The sequence below is a fragment of the Python bivittatus genome, unplaced genomic scaffold, assembly GCF_059951505.1.
Source record: "Python bivittatus isolate LINGU-HERP-01145 unplaced genomic scaffold, Pbiv_v1 ctg000080_np1212, whole genome shotgun sequence".
In the NCBI taxonomy this organism is placed as follows: Eukaryota; Metazoa; Chordata; class Lepidosauria; order Squamata; family Pythonidae; genus Python; species Python bivittatus.
Genome location: NW_028277035.1, coordinates 79,213,624 through 79,225,846, shown reverse-complemented (window position 1 = coordinate 79,225,846; position 12,223 = coordinate 79,213,624).

Here is a 12,223-nt window from a genome sequence, read left to right as displayed (position 1 = left end):
ATTACATCTAAATCATTGTAAACACTGTACCTATCTTTGCTCAGCTAATTTTCTGTGTGTGGGGGGGCATGCAGGATACTTGCGTGTGGCTTGAATTTATGAATTAAGAGGGGCTCAGGGTTTCTGAAACAGATGAGCCCCTCAGCGTTATAAATTATTTTAATAAAAATCTAGAGAAAATATTTGATACAGCTGTTATTTACTTATTTGCTAAAGTTATATTTTGCCTTTCTTTCAAGAGCACAACATCGAATACATAGCACTTCCTTCTCACTTTTCATTTAGGATCTCAAGGGGAAGTATAAAGCATTCTCACCTCCTATTTTTCCTCCCAGCAACAACCCTGCCTGATAGGCTGAGCTAAGAATGACCCCAAATCATGCACTGTTTCTGTGGCTGCATGTGGACTTGACTCTGGGTCTCCCCATTCCTAGCCCACCCCTAAAACGACTAACCCACATTAGCTCTCATACATCTGCATGCAAATCAAGGGTGATTGCAGATGGGCTGGATTTAGCCAGAGGCAATTCTGAAGAGCACTGTAGCCTGCACTGTAAACTTTGGGCTGTAAATCCAAGGTCACATCAACCTCATCTTTAACCTACTGTGGCAAAAGGCTGCACTGCAGGGTTGCTGTTAACCACTCTCTCCTTGATGGTTCCCCCAGCCTGCATCACGGGATTCAACAGGCCCTGGACTGGAGGGAAGAGGGTTGTGAACTCATTAGTATATTATAGTTTTTTTAACAGTTTCCTATTTCCTCAACTAGTTTACTTGTTATTTCTGTTATTCTATTTCTGTTAGATTGTGTTTTTAACTTTTCTTGCATGATGCCTTGAGTTATTTGATGATTAGAGAGCCTCACAAATCAAATCAAAATAAATTCAAATCAAACAAATACATAAACACTTGAGTGCATTAGAATTAGCCTTGGTATGCCATCTCTCTCTCTCTCTCTCTCTGAATTTATAGAGCAGGAACTGCTGTTTTTGCTGCAACCTTTTGATCACATATTAAAATCCTCCATTCCTCCATTCTTTGTAATGACACTTCCTTATTAGAAGAAAGGCTAACGTAGTTCCCAAAGTGCCCTGATAATTCCCTATCCAGACAAGGGCAGATATTATTAATTCCAACCTTGCCTTTCATGCCCTTTCTATTCCCATCCTCCTAAGCCGGTATTCTTACCTTTGGCCAGGCTGGCAGGAACTGCTGAAAGTTGGAAACCAGCAACTACTGGGAGACCATAGATTGCACAGAGTTCACTCAGAGAGGTGTGTGTGTGTGTGTGTAGATTGAAAGGGGACCATAGAAGGTAATATTGTGTTCTATAATTCTAACCTATCGGCTGATGTTTACATTATTTTTCATGTATTTTCACAATGTGGGAATTGTGTTTGAAAAGACTGAAATGAAAGAAATGTATCAAAAAGAAATCTTACATGACAAAAAATAATGGTAATAATATCTTTCTAAGAGTTTGAGAGTATTGCAAAAAAAGATTTCTTGGGCCATTTCATTCAGGGACCACAGGGAAAGAGGTTGACTCTGAATAACAGTGTATGTATCACCTAGTTAACCCTGACTGATCACAAACAAACTAAGCAGGGTCAGACCTGGTTAGTACTTCCAGGGTTGTAGATTAGACTGGAAACTTTGAAAAAATCAAAGAAATCAATGACAAATCATTTCCATATTGTTGTCAAAAAACCTACATATGCATACACACACAAACACAAAGTCTTCAAGAGTTGAACTAAACCTGAGGGATCATTGTATGCACATAGACATCTTCTATAAATGGGAGGACTGTAGCCTGATCAGGATCCCTATTTGAGAACTGGCTTTAGGAAAATATGACAGATGCTCTCAGCACATAAGAAGAGCAATTTTTCATAGATGCTGAACAATGAGTGGGCAATGGCCATTGTGTCTACGTGGAGAGGGATAAGAATATAAAATGGCTCTTGCTGGATTAGAATGTGGTCATGAAAATCAACATCCAGTCATCAGAATCTCTAGAAAGCCCCTGAGCAAAATATAAAGGCAATTGCTTCCAACATATGGCCTTTAAATCTGACAGGCCCACATAGCCATAAAACGGCCACTAATAAGTATGCTACCCATATGATATATCCCTAGATCTTCTTAGGGTATGATTCCTTTTCATATCCATCAGCAACAAATAGGATTATGATAAACTTTGCTAATTATTTAATTTAGATAAACTTGAATAGTCAGAAAGACCCAAAATGCTGACTGCGGAAGAACTGGTGGCCTGTTCTGTGGGATCCTGGAAGTATCAAGTCATTGTTGGAAAAAGGATGCTGGACCACACAGCCATCAATTGTCTTCCAGGGTAAGCATGTTCTTAGTTTCCGCAGCCCAGCTGTAAAAAGTATGTATGCAGTACATCCACTCATTACCTTATGCTCTTCTAGATTTTTAGTACTGTACTAGACAACTGTGATCTGTTGGGTCATCGTTTCAGAGATATTTCCTCACCTAAACAGAGAAACAGAATGACCAAGGGCAAAAAAGCAGTGGGAGTGTGAGCAACGTACGACTTACTGCTGGTTTCCCCACTGACTTTGCTTGTGGGAAGCTGGCAGGGAGCATCAGAAATCCCCCTCCTACTGCTAGAGAGACATGATAAACAATAGACCAATTGACAACCAGGTGATGAATAGAAAAGCACCAGTCATAAATGAAACACTCATTGAATAATTTTAAAACTACAGAAGAAGCAGCTTAAGTCCTCATGCTCATATGTCGACAAACATGAAACAAGAATGTGTAGCACAGAGAATGGAGAAGATTGGTGTATAATATACCTGAAGAAGGGAGATGCAAGAAAAGATGCAAATTACCAAATTGTTGCATTAATTTCTCAAATTTGCAAATTTTGTTATGAACTTACAAAAAAGAAAAGAGTCATGTATGAGGACAGAAATGCCAAATGAGCAGAACAGTTTTAGAACAGGCAGAAGGATATGAGTTCAGTTAGCTAATGTATACAGTATTAAGATGGATAATGAGGGGAGCAAGAAAGTACAAGAGATTTATGTTTGCTTCACGGAGTACAGCAAGGTCTTTGACTGTGTAAACCATGCCAGAATGTGCAATATATTAGGGCTAATTGATATGCCCACCTGATTATTTTTCTGAGAAAATGTTATAATAAACAAGAAACTACTGTAAGATCTGGAGAAACAGAGTGGTTCAGAATAGGAAAGGAAACAAGATTAATGATATTGTCTTCATTTCAATTAATCTTATAGATCAATAGGATAGGAAAAATACATACATATATTAATATCCATCAGGATAAACAATGTTACACAGAGAAAAGGAGAAAAGATGATGGATGGATGTGATCAAAGAAATTATTGGAATATCCTTGGAAGAGATACAAATTATTATTAGAGACAGGTCACTACAACAAATATGTCTCCATACAGTCATCAGGAGTCAAGCTCAACTCTGTAGCACCTAGCTAATTCATTCAGTCACATCAAAAATTGCATTTCCATGTCAACTTTAGAAAGTATTCAGAGCTACATCCAAGACTTTGGGGGAAGGGAGTCCATGTGACTTTGACTCTCCTGATATAGACAATACTGCTGGACTGATGGTGTGATTTTGCATAAGGCAGATTTCTGTTTCCCTAATTTCAATAAAAACTCAGGATTCTTTTTAAAAAGCTCTTAATTTTCCTATTAGATGTAAAACTTTTTTTTAAAGCAGCGAATTCCCTAATGTTTAAACCAATGCAAGGGAATTAATCTAAACACACACTAGAATTTGGAATGATTATATGCTATGTTAAGGGCATATTTTGAAGGGCAGGGGAGCTTGTTATATTCATCCATGGACCTGACCAATCAATCCCTTCTGTCCAATCCTAGCATGAAATTTAGGGCTATTGGATCTGGGCTGCCAAAATATGAACAAACACTAGATGGCAGCAAATATCACCCACCTCCACTGTATTTGGCCATATAATGGTTGCTCAATATTTTGCTGATCAGATATGGTAACATTAAAAAGCTTCTCAGGGACCATCATGTTCCAGTCTATCATTGAGAATTATACTGTCCTTTTGCATACTCTGAATGCCAAAGTGGACAAGTATTCTCTATCATGAGAGAGGCAAAAACTGGTGCATAATTACGTTGGTTTTCACATTGCACAACAGGAAAGGACTGTATCCCCCATTTTTAATCCTGCTGGGCTCATGCCAGAAAGGCTACATAAATAAATGAATAAGTCAGAGTTGTTTTCTTTCTGTTCCTGAACTTTTTAATAAAGAAAAATCCTCCCTTTTTTTCATGGAAGAAAAGAAATGATCTATACAAGTTCAGAACAGAGATAGTCATGCTACTGGGTTGACAGCACGTCTGGAAATTTTAAGGAATGTTGATCCTCTCCTGACATGCCCAAATACATCTCTGGAATGCTTTCTTTCACTTCCCCTGCCCCCACCCCACCCCACCCCTCCCCACCCCATGGTACACTGGAGAAGCAGCAACTATAGTACAGAGGTATTAAGGTAGCTAGGAAAGGGATTTTGAAGCTGGATCTCATCCATCAAGATCAGGTTTTTCTCCATCACTGTGTATGCCTTGGAGGGCATAATCTCAGGAAATGTATTTTACTGTTTCAGTTATTCATTAGCATCTTTTATCTTGCATTTGACCTCTAATACAGGTAGTCCCTGGGTTAAGAATGCCTGGTTTACAGACGACCCATAGTTAAGAACGGAGCCTATTGTAGCAAAATTCGAGTTAAATACACAATGGTTCGAGTTCATTACACAATACTACTTATAAAGTATTATACAATAATGCTGTTACGGCCTACATACAAATTCAACTTAAGGACAGACCTTGGGAACGGAACTCGTTCTTAAACTGAGGACTACCTGTACTTGGGAAATGTTAGTCTCAGATTACTCAGGCATCCAGGAAAGAACTTGATCTCAACCAAACTGAGATAATAACCTGTACAACTCAAGTATTTCTCTAATGATGAAAAAATGACATCTTCCTTAAACATTTTTTCTTAATGAATTCTGAAACAGTTGTTCCTATTTTTAAGCACTTGGAGGAGCCATTAGCTGTTTTCCCTCATCTGTTTGGATTATACCTACCACAATTAGCATTTTAGCCAAATCACTCTAATCTTTTCCTTATTTTTCACCAGCTACAAAAAAACCCAAACCCAAACCAAAAAACATTTCTTTGCAAAATGATTTTATAAGCAGAAGCAGTTCCCAGATCATCAGCCAGTAGTACCACTAAATCAGAGTTACTGTACTCATATACTGCATTATGTATGGGATTGGTAGTAAAGTATAGATTTCCATTATTGTTTTTAATCACTATTTCTATATCTCATGTCGGCATAAAATACCATTAACATGTAAGGGGAGTGGTTTAGCAAAACTCACTATCCATCTGTAGGACATTATTTGTAAAGCTTATACTCAACTTTTTTTTAATGAGAAATACAGAAACACCACCAATTAACGTATTTATTTTAAATTTGTAAACATGTGCTCAGTGCAAGTGACTTAGTCCAAGACAAGAGTTGATATCTGAATTCAGAACCTCAATAGCTACATACAGCTATCTGCTGAGCCTCACTGATCCAGTGAAATAGCAAAATCTCAAGAAGGATTTGGTTGGCAGTTCAGTGGTCATGACACTCTTTCCCCAAACTGATGCCTCCAGATGTGTTGGATGACAACTCCCAGAACTCTTATACTAATTGGAAACCCAGGATTCCAGCATACTGGACAGCACTAGAGTGAAAGAGTGAATTAGGACACAGGATATTGCATCATCTCTTTATACCTATGAGCTCTTTTGACCTCTAGGGCAAATGGCAAGATAGAAGAGAGGAAGGGCCTTCACAGATATCCTTAGTTACACTGACCACCAGGAGGTAGTATGTGACCAGTTTCATCCTTATTGGGAATCATCGGATGTATGTAGCCAGACCTTATTCTATGGCAATGCAAACCCTCTGCTGGAAACTTAACTCTGTCCAATCCTGGCATGAAATCTAGGGCTACCAGATATGGGCTGCAAAAATCTGGACAATCACTAGCTGGCAGCAAAGAAATACAACCCTCCCCCACCATATTTAAAATTGAAAAGTCCACCTTCCTTTATGGGAGCATGGCATAATGTAACATCTGTATGTCTCTTTCTGAGAGCTTTTTATCAGGTCATTCCCAATAATGATGAAACCATTTGTGTACTGCCTCCTGATGGTCAATGATAACTGAAATATCACACTGAATATACAATAAAACTAAATTATCTCTCCCCACTTCCAAGAGAGGATGGTAATCATGTAAAACCTCATACATGGGGGCATGACATAATGTAACATCTGTATACCGTATCTCTTTTTTTGACAACTTAAGGGAACTGAACTGTATACCATTCTCATAGACAACAGAAGGAACATAGATGTCCTTGTCTCTTTCTCACTTGGCTTATTTTTAGTTAAATGATTGTCTGTGTTTAAGAGACAAAGGGAACTTCCTTTCTGTCCCTTTCTTCAAGATGTAGGTCAGACAGCAGCAAGTCTTTTTTAGCCTTGTATAATTCTGAATAAATGTAGCTTTTTCTTCAAATACAATAAATATGTGCTAGCTATTCATTGATAGCTGGGCTCATGTTCTGAATCTAAGATAATTATATGATGAATATTTTAATGAGATGATCTGCTACTTAATTATTCAGCATTCTTTCAGCACTCTGTTTATGTTCACAAGCATGTCTTCTAACAAGGACTGTTGCTAGTTCGAACCTGTAACAACTTTAATATCCAACCCAGTTCCTTATCTTTTCCATCACTTCTAAAAAACATACATCCTTAGTTTCTATATTTTCTATCTTCTTCTTGATTTCCAGCAGTATCGGGGGGGGGGTGAAGGAGGAGGAGAACTGATAAAAGTAGCATTGTGGCACATTCAAAAGGGGAACAGTTTGTGGCACAACACCTAAATGCTGTTTTCATCAGAATGATGAAAGCAACAAGATCTTGTCACTGCCACTGCTGATTTCTTTATACCAGTCTAATGGAGTGTTATGTGCATGGGCAAGAGTGCAAATGCAGCACTAATATTAATCTTACCCTGATTTCATACCTTTATTCATCTCAACCTTGTAGAAAAGACACAAGAATTCAGTCAAGGTTCCCTCCCTTCCAGCTAGGTTTTTTTTTTTTTTGGCTTGGTTTGACAACTGGGATGAGAGCCTTGTAGAAGTAACCACAAAGTAAGCAAAATTGAATGCTCCCGTTTCAGACTGTCAGTTTCTAAGATATTATGGCTATGGTGGGCTCCGTGGTGGGATGCATATTTTACATAAGATGTGTCTGGAGAAACTCTTCTCTGAATAAGATGAACCTGATGTCTAAGTCTGCTAAATCAGATTTTCATGTTCTGATACTAGCACCCTGGAATTTGTTAACAGACAGTTGTGATACATTTACTAACCAAATTTCACAGAGGGGTGATTTCCGTTCAATGCACTGGAATAAACGGGATTCTTCTTTGCATGCATGAAATTTCTTTAAAAAGTCCATCTCTTTAATGGAAGTCGCCATTTAGCTGCTAAGTCACTCACTGCCAGCAGTGATGGCAGGCTTCATTTCTTGTAACAAGTCTGTTTATAAATAAATCTTTTATAATATTTTTTTATAATATTGCCAAAGCAAATATGAGAAAATCTTTTAGCAGAGTTAATAAATCTCAGCCCAATTTCAGCTTCAGCTGAAAAGACTGTTCAGATAATTGAAAAAGACTTGATCAGAGGGATTTCTCATTATGGAAAGATCCACTTGTCACTGTGTTGTTTATGCACTGTATAAAAGTGAGTGGCTTTATACCACCTTTCTTTATTGCCACATTGTTCAAAATTGCCTATTGACTACCACTGAAACTATGCTAAAATAAAAAGGGAACAAACTAAATGCTCTGAGTACCTACCAGAGGAAAATGCTGATTTCCTTCAAATCCCTTCTCAAAAGACTTATTTCTTATGAAGCATTTAATACAACTTTGTTGACCCAAACCATCTTTTAAACTACCTATATACATCTTACTATAAACTACATGTAACTGAAATGGATATTTCTTCCCTGTTTTATCTTTTTCCCCTACTTTTCTTTGGACATTTCCTCACCAGAGTGTCTAAAGCATTGGACCTCTGGCAATAAATGTACCACTACAGGTAGACCTTGGCTTACGTCCATTTGTTCAGCGACTGTTCAAAGTTATGGCGGCACTGTAAAATGGACTTATGACCGGACCTCAAAGTTCTGGCTGTCACAGCACCTCCGTGCGCTGTGATTGCAATCCAGGTGCTTGGATGCCTGGCTCACAATTATAATGTTGCAGTGAGCTGCACTCATGTGATCGCCATTTGTGATCTTCCCTTCCCCCTGCCCACTTGCGGCCTCCCCCGAGCTCTGTGCAGCCTTCGTCTGACCTGCACATGGCCTTTGACAACCCACCCGCATTCCATAGCCTCTGCCTGTGGCACCCCCCACCTGCCCAAGGCAACCCCATGCACCTTGCCTGGGACTCCTGCCTCTTCCCGCTTAATGACCCCACGGGGTCCTGGGGTTACAACAGCAACAGTTTACGACCGCATTGCTTAGCAATGGCAAACCTGGTCCCAACTGCCATATTAACCCTAGTACTACCTGTATAGCTCCACCAGATGTTTAATATACTAAATCACAGATTGCAATGGTGATTTTATTGGGCTCTTGCAAAATTTGTTTCAAGGTTTCAGGCTCTTTTTTTTTTAAAACAAATCATCAAAGGGAACTCAGGAAATACTGATTTTGTTCTATGTTCTATCTTAGTTAGGTTACTTATCATTTCCCTGCCCTTATGGTGCCATAACACTAGACTGAGGAAATTTCACATCTCCTTTTTTTCTTTGGGTGCCTTTGAGTCAGTGTTGATTCCTGGTGACTGCCTGGACCGGTCCCTGCAGTTTTCTTGGCAAGTTTTTTTCAGAAGTGGTTTGCCACTGCCTGCTTCCATGAGCTTAGAGTGTGTGACTGGCCCAAGGTCGCCCAGCTGCCTTTGTGCCTAAGGCAGGACTAGAACTCACAGTACCCTATTTTCTAGCCTGGTGCCTCCATCACTACACCAAACTGGCTCTCTCTTCACATCTCCTACCCCCTCTGAGTTCCAGGGTGTCTGGGTGTGTCTGTTCCCTCTCCCGGCAAAAGAATTCCACAGGAACAAGAAGTTACATTGCCACCAGCTATTCTTGAGTGGGGAAATCCCCTGGAATCTGGGCAGGGAGAACAAGAGATCCTCCTCTCTCCAGGACTTTTTTTAAATACATGGCTCCAGTTTCTCTTTTTTGTAAAGGTTAAGGTCCAAATGGATTTGGAGCAAACCCCAATATTAGAGTAACAAAAAGATAAGATATTCTTATCTGGATAATTGCAACAAAGTAAGTCCTCAGGGAAGAGGGGTGGATAGGAGACTTAATACTGCATATGAAAGTTGGGGGCAGAGAAAGGAAGCAAAGGTAAAACTACACAGCTGAGCAAAACAATACTGAAAAGAACCACTGATAGAACCTTCTGGTTATACTTTCCATGCCAACTTTTTCCTTACTGGTTCCGATTCTCCCAGGACTTTTGCGAAAAGGCCAAAAAAAGGAAACCTGCGTCTACAAGCCTTGCTGCTCTTAGGACTGGCAGCAAATGAGACTGGGAGAAATAACAATTAAAGCTCTTTCTTCCTGCTTGGACCCCATCCCCCTGCCTTTTACTGAAACAGGAAAGAGGCTTTATAAAAGCTGCAGAATTGTAAGAATCACTATTTAGCTTGGAGACCCATATATCTACTATACCTTCTCTCTTCTTCCCCTGCCCCAGCTCACTGAGGCCTGGGAAGAAAAGTTACAGAAGATACATAGATTCTTCCAACTGGTTTATATAAACCAGTATATTAAAAGTCAGTATTTCAATTGATTGGTACATAATATACTTATCCAGGAGGTGGAGTTTAGAAAAGGTCCTTCTCCAGCAATCTTAATGCACAGATAAGGAAAGCAGCAGCTCCTTCAAATAATTAAGCCCTTTAAAAGTAAACCTTGGCATTTTGGCTTTGTTAGCAAATCAGCAGTCAGTGTAATACCTTTATAACCAATGTAGCATTGGTGGATTGATCACATGCCATCAAGTTGATGTTTACCGACTGCATAGATAGATTCTTTTCCCATAATGAACTATCCCTAACCTGGTCCTTCAGCTTTTCCAATGGTGCACTCAATGGCTACTGTAACTGAGTCTACCCACTTTGCTGCTGGTCATCCTCTTCTCTCTTTCCTTCCACCTTTCCCAGCATTAGACTTCTCTAGAGTGCTAGGTCTCCAGATAATGTGTCCAAAGTAGGATAATTTGAGCCTGGTCATTTGTGCCTCGAGTGAGAACCCCCAACCCTAAAATAGCTCCAGGTGAGGCTATCTCTATCCAAGATGACAGCAATTAATGAACTAACTCAAATCCATAAAAAGTGTTTTGAGCCATATTGGATCACATTAATGAAGATGTTGGATCAAACAGTATTAGTAGATAAATGTCCTGACATAATGAATGAAAAGTAGGCTTAAAGAAAAGGATGTGGAAGTTGCTTATACTGTAACAGAGTGAAAAGATTTATGCCACAGAACTGTGTGCAGTTAGGCTAATGGGTAATATGAAAAAGATGCTTGGTGGAATGATGAAGAAAGAGAAAAATGCATATATAATTGCTGCAAAAAATGAAGAATGAGAGATACTTTATAATTTGAACAGAGAAAAATGATTGCTGCAAAAAATGTGATAAAAGAGAAGAAGGAACAGTTGAGGTAAAAAGAGGCAGAAGAGTTTTGATGGAGATAAATAAATGTTTTGGAAGTAACTGAAGAGTCCTTAACAAGAAATCTTCAATACAGTGAATGGAATTAACAATAAAAATGATGCAAAGATCTGAAATGAAACTAATGTATGTGAACCCTGGAAATAGGTTGGGTTTTTTAAGTTTTGTATGGGAAAGATAGTGATGTGTTGAAGAGTGGATTTGGAATGAATGCAATACGTTAGCCTCCAAGAAAAAAAAATTAAAAGTGACAAATTCTGTGACAATGTTATGAAATAGTAAATCCACAGGTAATTGGAGAAATATTAAAACACAGATATGGTTTGGTTATGGAGCGGCTATACAACCTGTTTAATTTGTATGAAGGCTCTATCTGTGCTGATGGAAAACGGTTGTTAATGTTCCCCTAGTGAAAGAAATAGGTAGCAAGAGTGAATGGAACAACTGTAGAGAGAATAGTTTCTTATGTGTGTTTGGCAGAATTCTGATTTAAAAGGTACACGAGATGTCACTGGTCAAAATTTAGGAAGTGCAGTGAAGCTTTATGCCATGCAGAGAAACTGCAAACCTGATTTTTATACTTCAACGTAACTTTGAGAAATGTATGAATGTAAGGAAAAATGTTTGGTGATTTAGAGAAAGCATATGAGAAAGTTAATAGATTTGAATTAGGAAGTGTTTTACAAGAATATGGAATGGAAGATTGGTTATAGAGCAAAGTGAGAGTGATATATGATGGAAATAAAACAAGTGTGAGAGTAAATGGAATGCTTAGAGAATGATTCAATACTGAGTAAGGACTAAGACTAGGAAGTGGGATGTCCCTTAATGTATTTATGAATAAATTCATTAGAAATGCATGTGGTGACATTAGAGGTGCATTCATTGGGATATGAATGTTCCTGTAGCTTGGTACATAGATGATGCTGTGTTGTTGGCTGAGATCCTGAATTATCCAAAAATTAATCTGAGAATGCTTCAAAGGCCAAGGCAATTATGCTTGACAGCAAAATGGAGTAAATGATTGCAAGCTATATTCGTGTGTCAAAAAAACACCAGAGCAAGAATATAAATGTGTGTAGCTTGGTAGAATGTTTGAGTGAAGATGGGAGGAAAGCTTGGTGGTATTTTATGACCTGCAAAGACATGCTGGTTAGAAATAGTTAGTATATGATCTACTGTGAATAATTAATATTTGTCAAAAAAGTGAAAATGGTTGTATATAAGAGTGCAATGCATTCAACTTACTTTTATGTTTCCCCTGACATACCTAATTCTCAATTTTGTTATATGGAAGTGAAAATTAGGTAT